General features: G+C 37.0%; 2 non-coding genes across 2 annotated transcripts; one reads left to right on the forward strand and one right to left on the reverse strand.

Annotated features, from left to right (window-relative positions):
* Positions 1–2,681: 2,681 nt before the first annotated feature.
* Positions 2,682–2,788, forward strand: LOC141694818 (small nucleolar RNA R71). Its single transcript, XR_012564100.1, has one exon. It is a non-coding gene; the product is annotated as a small nucleolar RNA R71 (small nucleolar RNA).
* A 2,148-nt stretch (positions 2,789–4,936) lies between these two features.
* Positions 4,937–5,043, reverse strand: LOC141694114 (small nucleolar RNA R71). The gene has a single exon (XR_012563442.1). It is a non-coding gene; the product is annotated as a small nucleolar RNA R71 (small nucleolar RNA).
* Positions 5,044–9,637: the final 4,594 nt, after the last annotated feature.

Raw genomic sequence — 9,637 nt, forward strand, 5'->3', positions numbered from 1 at the left:
ATATGACGGAGGTGGGTAGAACTGTTTATCCCCTGTATTATCCTCAGGAGGATTGCTTTTAACAGCTTTCTTCTTCGGTTCCACCTCGGCATCCTTCTGCACAAATTTTTCAGCTACTATCTCATTTTCTGGAATTTGCAAAGGTGCAGATGCACCTGCATTCTGAATAGAATTTTTAGAATCTTCCTCTTGCCAAATTTGGGGGCTCGTAACCTTTCCAGATCTCAATGTGTTTTCTTTCAACTGTTCTTTGACTTCCCTCTTTCCTGGATTAGCTTCGATATCATTAGGAAGAGTACTTGGTTGACGGTTCAACAAAGCATTAGCAATTTGCCCTATTTGATTCTCCAGAGTCTTGATAGAAACCGCTTGGCTTTTGCACATCAGCCTCAACTCCTCTAATTCAGATTTTTCATCAATAGATTGAATGGCACTCCCGTGCGGTTGTTGTTGAAGTTGGAGTTGTTGTCTTGGTGCATACTATTGTTGAAAACCAGGAGGGTTGAATTGCTTTGCTTCAAACTGTTGATAAGGCTGTTGTATCGCATTCTGGTTGTTGTTCCAGCTGAAGTTAGGATGTTTGTGGTTGTTAGGATGATAAGTGGTAGGAACTGGTTGTTGCAACCTCTTAAAGTTGCTCATAAATTGAGCTGACTCACTAGATATAGCACACTGCTCCGTCTTATGCGCACCTGCATAAAGCTCACAGACACTATTTATCTGATTAACTCCATAGTTAGCCAAAGAATCCACTTTCATCGTTAATGCCTTTAGCTGAGCAACTATAGCCGTAGTTGTATCTGAAAGGAATATGTCCTAAGTCCAATCGTGTATTAGGATTTAGGAATAACTTTTAGGTAATCTGTTTTGATTTCATTGATATTAATAAAGACTTGTTTTGTTTTTATTACGGGCTTTATCTATTTAAGTGTTTAAATAAGATATACCATAGTTTAGAGTAAAGCTTTTTATGGATTATGATGAGATCATAATAGTGAGACCTAAAAAGATGATAACTCTAAACTTAAATAGTTCCTGGTCATAGGATTACTAACTGGTAATTAATAATCCGCAAAGATCGGTACATACTATGCTTGCTTCATTATGAAGGATGTCTGTTCTCATAGACATTTGTGTGGTGACACTATAGCTAGTATGTAGGTGCTTATTATGGAATAAGTTCACTGAACATGACTTGCCCAGCTGAACAACTGATGGAGTTCACTCACGTGTCAGCAGTTGTTCGCTTAGTGATAGTTGTACAAGTATCCTTAGACTTGAGGTCATCATAGTCATCTTGTGTACACTGAACTATGCTTTGGTTTAGTTCTTAGTCTCCAGGGACAATTATTAGGGCTCTTCTGGGTATAGGAATTTGTACACGAAGATAGTGTATGATCAATAAAGGATCTACCCCTTCCAGTGAAGGAAGCGAATGTTCAAGGCTGATCCACTTATGCTAGTTCAGGAATCTCTGGCTAGAGTGAATGAAATTAGAAAGGAGTTTCTAATTTGCATAGAACTACGCATAGTAAATGGTAAGCAAGTGATTGAATTAGATAGGCTTGACAAGAGATCCATGCCTTGTATTTAATCGAAACATTGTAGGGTAGAAGGAGTTTATTATATGGTAACTATTCACTGACAGGTTCTTGGTATTCTAAGCAGTGAATTTATATTATCCGGATAGTCGCGATATGTTGAGAAGCATCACTCACGATGTAGAATAAATGTGATTAATTAATTAATCATATTTAATAAATTAGAGAATTTATATAAATAATGATAAAATAGTTTTATTATTATTTATTTCTACTACCGGCTTAATATTGAACCTACAGGGTCACACCATAAAAAGAGAATGATTTTATGGTGGAGGAATTAATTAATAATGGCTAATAATTATTTATTTGTGAAATAAATAATTAATTGGCAAATTTAATAATTGATTAAATGAGATTTAATTGATTATAAAATAATTAAGAAAAGTTCTTAATATTATTAATTAAAGGATTTAATTTTTGGAAATTAAATCAAGAGAGAGAATTATTTCTAAAGTGTTTAGAAAAAGGATTAATGATTAAAAGGTGTTTTAATTATTAATGAGAATAATAAATGGGATAATAATAATAATATTTATGGGAAAATTTCAGCTGAAAATTTTGCCTATAAATACACTATTATAGACCCTATTTTATTCTAACCCCATCGAAACCCCAGAAACCCAAAAGTTTCAGAAAACCAAATTCTCTCCACCTCCTCCTCCTCGTAAAAGTCGTTTTCTTGGTGGATACCGGTGGAGTGCTTCACACTTGAGGAGCAACTGCTAAGGATCTCTGATCGTTGTCTCCGAATTATTTTTAAAGGTTAGATTCGATCCCTCGAATTTTTATTCACGATTTATATGCTTTTATTTGGATTTTGTGTGTGTAAAAGTGTTTTTCCACGACCCCGCTGCGTTTAAAAATCCAACAGTATCCACCTCCAGAATCCCTGCTACCTTGCCTTGAGGTAGTCTCTGAGTTGGGTTTTGATATTCATTAGCAGCCATCAATTCAATTAGCTCATAAGCTTCATTATAGTTCTTAGCCCATAAGGCTCCACCTAATACTGCATCGAGCATGGGTCTGGACTGCGCTCCCAAACCATTATAAAAGCAATTGATAATCATCCAGTCAGGCATGCCATGATGAGGACACTTCCTAAGCATCTCCTTGTAGTGCTCTCAAGCCTCACATAGAGATTCTCCCGATTGCTGCGCAAACTAAGTAAGAGCGTTCCTGATTGCAGTTGTCTTCGCCATAGGGAAGAATTTAGTAAGAAACTTCTGAGCAAGATCCTCCCAAGTAGTGATAGAACCTGCTGGTAGAGAGTATAACTGATAAGTGGCATTTTATACCACTTAGAACGTCTTATAATAGCTTAAATTGGTGTCTTGAAATCAAGTATTTTGTGTATTTGATGCGTTTTTCTAGTGTTTGTGCATTTCAGGGTATTAGGTGCATTTCGGGAGAGAATTCATCAATAATAAGCCTTGGCATGTATTCAGCATTGCAAGCGGGAAGATAGGAGCAGATTACAGCGAAGAAATGGAGCAAAACATATCATTTTCCAGAAAGGGTCTGTGCGCCTGCTCTGCTCTGCTGAGCGGCCGCGCAGGAAGCTGAGCGCCCGCTCAGGAAAGCTGAGCGGCCGCGCAGGGTGGTAAATTCAGATTTATTATTTTAGACTCCTATTTCTGTTTGGCTTCCAACTTCTGAGTTATCTGGGTTTTATGGGACTCCTATATAAGTAGATTTCAGAGACGTTTCACAAAGGTTGGATCATTGTATTAATCAAGGAGCAAATGAGATAAGGAAGAAGACCGTTTTAGCACACCGCAACGAAGAGGAAGCATATTTTCTTGTGATTCTTTATTTCGTTGTAACGTTAGATGCTAGTTTTCTTACTTTGAACCTATTTACTCTTGTGACGTACTCCGGTTTAATATAAGTAGTTTTAGTTATTATTCTCTTGTGTTTATTTATCATGTTTTCATATGAACCTATGATGACGATGAGTGCTAACATGGGCTAATCGTGATCATGGGGTCGTAACGGATTTACTATGGAATTTTTAGTTAGTTGTTTAATACCTTAATGTGTGATGATTGTATGATATCTAGTATTAGTTGTGTGTATTCGTCTTATGTGCGTCGCGAACATATAAGATAGGGTGTTAATCTCTTGTGAAGCGACGGTGGATCTTGAGATTTAGAACTTGCCATGCTAGCATAGGTTCATGTATGAATATGCATGATTAGTGGATAACTCTAACAGTTTTATTCGCCCTGTGTAATCAAAAGGAATAACTTGTGCTTAAATCGTTATGTTGTCAATTTCTGTAGACATATAGGGATTCAACATAATTGATGCCTATTCAACTTCTATCTTAGTTGTGGATGTTTGGTAGAATGGTATTAGTACAATGAAAGTTGGATTTTATCAGTTTCGTGTTATTCGATTAATATCATCATTGTTGCATGCTAAGGGTAATAACAATAGCTATTGAAGGAAATAGTAATGAAGTTGTGATCTCATGAGTGTTTTAATATTATTAATTTGAGTGTTAATTAAGTGGTTAATTATAGTAGTTAATTGTAGTTAAAAATTAGTTAATCAACTTTAAGTGTTATTGTCTTAATATTGAGAAGTAATCATACATTGGTGAGTGAGTTAAATTGAACAATAATTAGTCTGAGTCTCTGTGGGAACGAACTAGAAAGTATTCTATATTACTTGCGAACGCGTATACTTACGTGTGTTATTAGTGCGTATACTTAGTTTATGTACTTACCGTCATTGGTCATTAGGACTCAGTGATTAAGACGTGTGTACTTATTGTTTCCGGTTGTGTTTCAGGTAGAGCGTTTATGCAAACTCGTTCTCGTACTCGCAAGAGGGCTTTAGATACAGATGAGGAGACAGATGAAGTTCTTGATATTCCGGAGAAGATAGATTTTGAAGATTCAGATTCAGGAAGTGAGCAGAAAGAACCTTTAATCATGGGTGATCGTATTGTTCCGGCAGATCCAGCTCTTATGGACTTTTCTCGGCCTAAGATTGACGACATTCAGTCAAGCATTCTTCATCCGGCTATTCAGGCTAACACCTTTGAAATCAAGCCGGGTACTATTTAGATGGTGCAGAATTCTGTTTCTTTCGGAGGTGCTGCGACTGAAGACCCCAACATGCACATAAGGAATTTTGTCGAGATTTGTAGTACTTTCAAATACAATGGTGTGACTGATGAGGCTATCAAGCTGAGGCTTTTCCCATTCTCTCTGAGGGATAAAGCTAAGGACTGATTACATTCTGAACCAGCTGGGTCCATCACTACTTGGCAAGATCTTGCGCAAAAGTTTCTGGTGAAGTTTTATTTTATGGCGAAGACTGCGGCTATGAGGAGTGCTCTTACTCAGTTTACGCAGCAACCTATAGAATCTATGTGCGAAGCTTGGGAGCGCTACAAGAAGATGTTGAGAAAGTGTCCACATCATGGAATGCCTGATTGGATGGTGATCACTGGTTTCTATAATGGTTTGGGGGCCCAATCTCGGCCCATGCTCGATGCAGCAGCTGGAGGCGCTTTGTGGGCCAAAAGATATACTGAGGCTTATAATCTTATCGAGACTATGGCTAAAAATGAGCATCAAAACCCAACTCAAAGGATGATGCCTGGGAAGGTAGCAGATATTCTGGAAGTCGATACAGCTATAGCTATTGCAGCGCAGCTCCAAGCGCTGTCTATGAAGGTTGATTCTCTAGCTACCTATGGAGTCAATCAGATAGCTATGGTCTGTGAGCTTTGTGAAGGTTCTCATGCTACGGATCAGTGTTCTCTTGTTAACGAATTTGTTCAGTACGTGAACAATTATCCACGACAACAGCAGCCTGTGCCAGCTACTTATCATCCTAACAACAGAAATCATCTAAATTTCAGCTGGAGTAATAATCAAAATGGTATTCAGCAACCATATCAGCAAGGCGTGAGTAAACAGTTCAATCCACCTGGATTCCAGCAACCACAGCATTAGGCTCAAAGGCAATCATATCCTCAACAGGGAGGTGCAGATGCACCCACTAGTGCTGATTTTGAGGAACTTAAGCTGTTGTGCAAGAGTCAGGCGGTTTCCATCAAGACCTTGGAAAATCAAATTGGTCAAATAGCCAATGCAGTGCATAATCGCCAACCTGGAACACTTCCCAGTGACACTGAAGTGCCAGGCAGGAAGGAAGCTAAAGTGCAAGTCAAGGCTATTACCTTAAGGTCTGGAAAAGTTGCAGATGCTGAGAAAGTAAAAGAAGTAGAAGCTGAAGTTGGTAATCAAGAAGCTAAGGAAAAGGAGAAAGCGGCGGAACCAAGGAAGACTACTGTTGAACACACTCTGCCTGAGGGTAATACAGGGGAGAAACAGCTCTATCCTCCACCACCTTTCCCTAAGAGATTGCAACAACAAAAGCTGGATAAGCAGTTCGGTAAGTTTCTGGAGGTGTTCAAGAAACTTCACATCAATATACCTTTCGCTGAGGCTCTGGAGCAAATGCCTAGTTATGCGAGATTCATGAAGAGTATTCTTTTAAGGAAGGTGAAACTGGATGACCTTGAGACCGTTACTCTAACGGAAGAATGCAGTGCTGTGCTGCAACAAAAGTTACCTCCAAAGCTTAAAGATCCAGGTAGCTTCACCATTCCTTGCACCATCGGCAAGTTGTCTTTTGACAAGTGCCTTTGTGATTTGGGAGCAAGCATCAATCTGATGCCGTTGTCGATTTTCAAAAAGTTGAATTTACCTGATCCAAAGCCCACCTACATGTCTCTACAATTGGCTGATCGTTCTATTACTTACCCAAGAGGCATAGTGGAGGATGTGCTAGTAAAGGTGGATAAGCTCTTCTTTCCTGCAGACTTTGTTATTTTGGATTTCGAGGAAGATAAAAAGATTCCCATAATCTTGGGAAGACCTTTCTTGGCTACCGGTCGTACCTTGATAGATGTGCAGAAAGGTGAACTTACTATGTGGGTGCAGGATCAGGATGTGACATTCAATATATTCAATGCAATGAAATTCCTTACAGAAGATGAGGAGTGCTTAAAAGTGGATTTGATTGATTTTGCGATTACTTCAAAACTCGATCATATGTTAATGTCTGATGCATTAGAGAAGGCCTTAGTGGGGGATTTTGACAGTGATGATGAAGATGGCATTGAGCAACTACAATATCTTAATGCTTCTCCCTGGAGGCGAAAGCTAGACATGCCGTTTGAATCTCTTGGTACTTCTGACCTCAAAAATGCTGAAGAAAAACTCAAACCATCTATTGAGGAAGCACCTACCTTGGAGCTTAAGCCATTTCCTGAACACCTGAGGTATGCTTTTTTAGGTGATGCATCTACTTTACCTGTTATTATTGCATCTGACCTTTCAGGTAGTGAGGAGGACAAGCTCTTAAGGATTTTGAGAGAATTCAAATCGGCTATCGGATGGACTATAGCAGACATCAAAGGGATCAGCCCTTCATATTGCATGCATAAGATTCTGCTAGAGGAGGGTAGTAAGCCGACTGTTGAGCAACAGCGCAGACTTAATCCTATCATGAAAGAAGTGGTGAAGAAAGAAATTCTGAAGTGGCTAGATGCAGGAATCATTTATCCTATTTCTGACAGTTCTTGTGTGAGCCCCGTGCAATGCATACCTAAGAAAGGAGGTATTACTGTGGTAGCAAATGAGAAGAATGAGCTCATCCCTACTCGAACAGTCACATGATGGAGAGTATGCATGGATTACAGAAAGTTGAACAAGGCCAAAAGGAAGGATCACTTCCCGCTTCCGTTTATTGATCAGATGCTTGACAGGTTGGCCGGTCATGAGTATTATTGTCTACTGGATGGCTATTCAGGGTATAATCAGATTTGTATTGCACCAGAGGATCAAGAAAAGACTACCTTCACTTGTCCATTTGGCACGTTTTGTAATATCCCATATTTTCAAATATTATTATTATTAGTAATTGGAATTATTTATGTGATTTTAGGTGAATTTTTGGTGAATTATCTGATAAGTGGAATTGATGTTTGGGTGTTTAGATGTGATATTATTTGAGTATTTGAAATTTTATATGTCCAGAATAAAATATAGATAATTGTGATATTTTTCTGGTAATTTTTGGACTGTTAGATGATTTTATATTAATTTATGAATTATTAATTATTTTCTGAATAATTACCAAAATTATTTTATAAAGCCGGGAATCGTACGACTTCAATCGTTTTTGCGTTTTTACAACCTAAAACTCTTCCGAAAACTCCTTCCTAACCTAATCTGGTAATTCCGGACATTTTCCGTGTTTTGACTTTTTCAATCTGGATTACGGTCGCGGCCCGGCGCAATATTTTCGATACAACAATCATTTCGGTAATCAATAAAACCCGTATTCTCGAGAGAAGAGATATTTTTACATTATTTTCGTATATGGTGTTTTATGGAAGCCCAGTTTTGATAATTATTCAAATCTGATATTAAATTGTATCGTATTAATAATTACTTAGTGGCTAAGTAACCAATTTTTGAATCCTATATGATCCAATAGGATACGTGTTACGTGTTTAAAATATATTTATATAAATCGATCCGCCAATTTATACGCGTGGTTACTTACGTTACTCGTTTTATGTGAGTCTGGTTGTATTTTATGGGTATTCGGGGTTTTCTGTTAATTTAGGAATCGTCTCTGTGTTTTAAAAATTAATGAACCAGGACCCCACCGGGATGTCAAACCCTACAAAATTCGTGTTTTTATTTTTATAAAATCAATCGTATTTAAAATACCCAGTATTTCTGCATCTTTGCATTATTCGCAAATTTCGGGAAATTTCGATACAAATTTTATATTTTATCGCTTTTAAAATTATTCCCCATAATTATTATTTTGGGGCTTAATTATTTTAATTATGGGGATAAAAACACCCTTAATTTATTTTGGGGTATTTATTTTCCTAAAAATATAGATAGGTTAGTTGTTTATTTTATTTCATTTTTTTTTTCATTAAAAACAAATCTCAAGAACAAAGGTTGGGGGTGAAATCCTTGAGCATAGCTTTGAGCAATGATTTTGGATGATTCTGACATCCTTTTTTGACGCTTGAATAACCAAATCAAAGCTCTTAACAAGCCCTATCTGTTGATACCAGAATCGTGATATGAGGTGAAGTTGTTATGAAAATCGATTTTTTTTAGTTCATAGCTTGAAATCGTTTTTGAACCTCTGATGTTTGTTGCTTGATTTTGATGTTGTAATTAGTTTCAAAATGATGTTTACAATCGATTATGACTGTTTTTATCGTTGTTTTAGTTCAGTAATAGATAAGTCAAGTTCATCGGTTTTTGGATTTTTGTTTTAATTTTTCCGAATTTGTTGAGGATTGTTTGATTATTTGGTTGTTTGTAATTGATTGTATGCGTCTGTAGCTTTGTTTTTGACACCAAAATCATGTTGTTTGGTTTGGTATTGGTCCAAAATCGAATTTCCGCCGGATTTCTTCGAGTTCACCGGCGATGGAGGTAAATTTCGATCGGAAATCACGGCTCGTGCACGATTGTGTGTGTTTGCTGATTCAAGAGTGTTGTCGGGATGATTATGAACAGTTAAGGCTGAAAATCCCGTTCGAATAGATGTGGTTGTGGCCAGAATCGAGTTCACCGGGATCGGAAAACCCGCCGGAAACTGGTAATGTTCCCAGAATCCGGTGGTGTTCAACCCGATCCGGATTCCTGTTCTTGCCTGACCCGGTTGGGTTGAATCCTGACCCGGGTTTAATCTTTTAAAACCCTAACCCCCAATTATGAATCTGTTTTTACAGATTTTATTTTAAAAATAATTCAAAAATTCAATTTTTAATTCTAAAAAAAAAAAATCATTTTTATTTTGAAAATCATTATTTTAATTCTAAAAATTTGTTTTAATTCAAAAATAAATCCAAATTATGTAGTTAAATAATTTTAGTTGATAATTAATTATTTAATTAGTCAATTAATTTAAATATTAATTGATTAATTAATTTAATTAGTTATTAATTAATTTTAATTGATTATTTAATT

The sequence above is a fragment of the Apium graveolens genome, chromosome 10, assembly GCF_009905375.1.
Source record: "Apium graveolens cultivar Ventura chromosome 10, ASM990537v1, whole genome shotgun sequence".
Classification (NCBI taxonomy): domain Eukaryota; kingdom Viridiplantae; phylum Streptophyta; class Magnoliopsida; order Apiales; family Apiaceae; genus Apium; species Apium graveolens.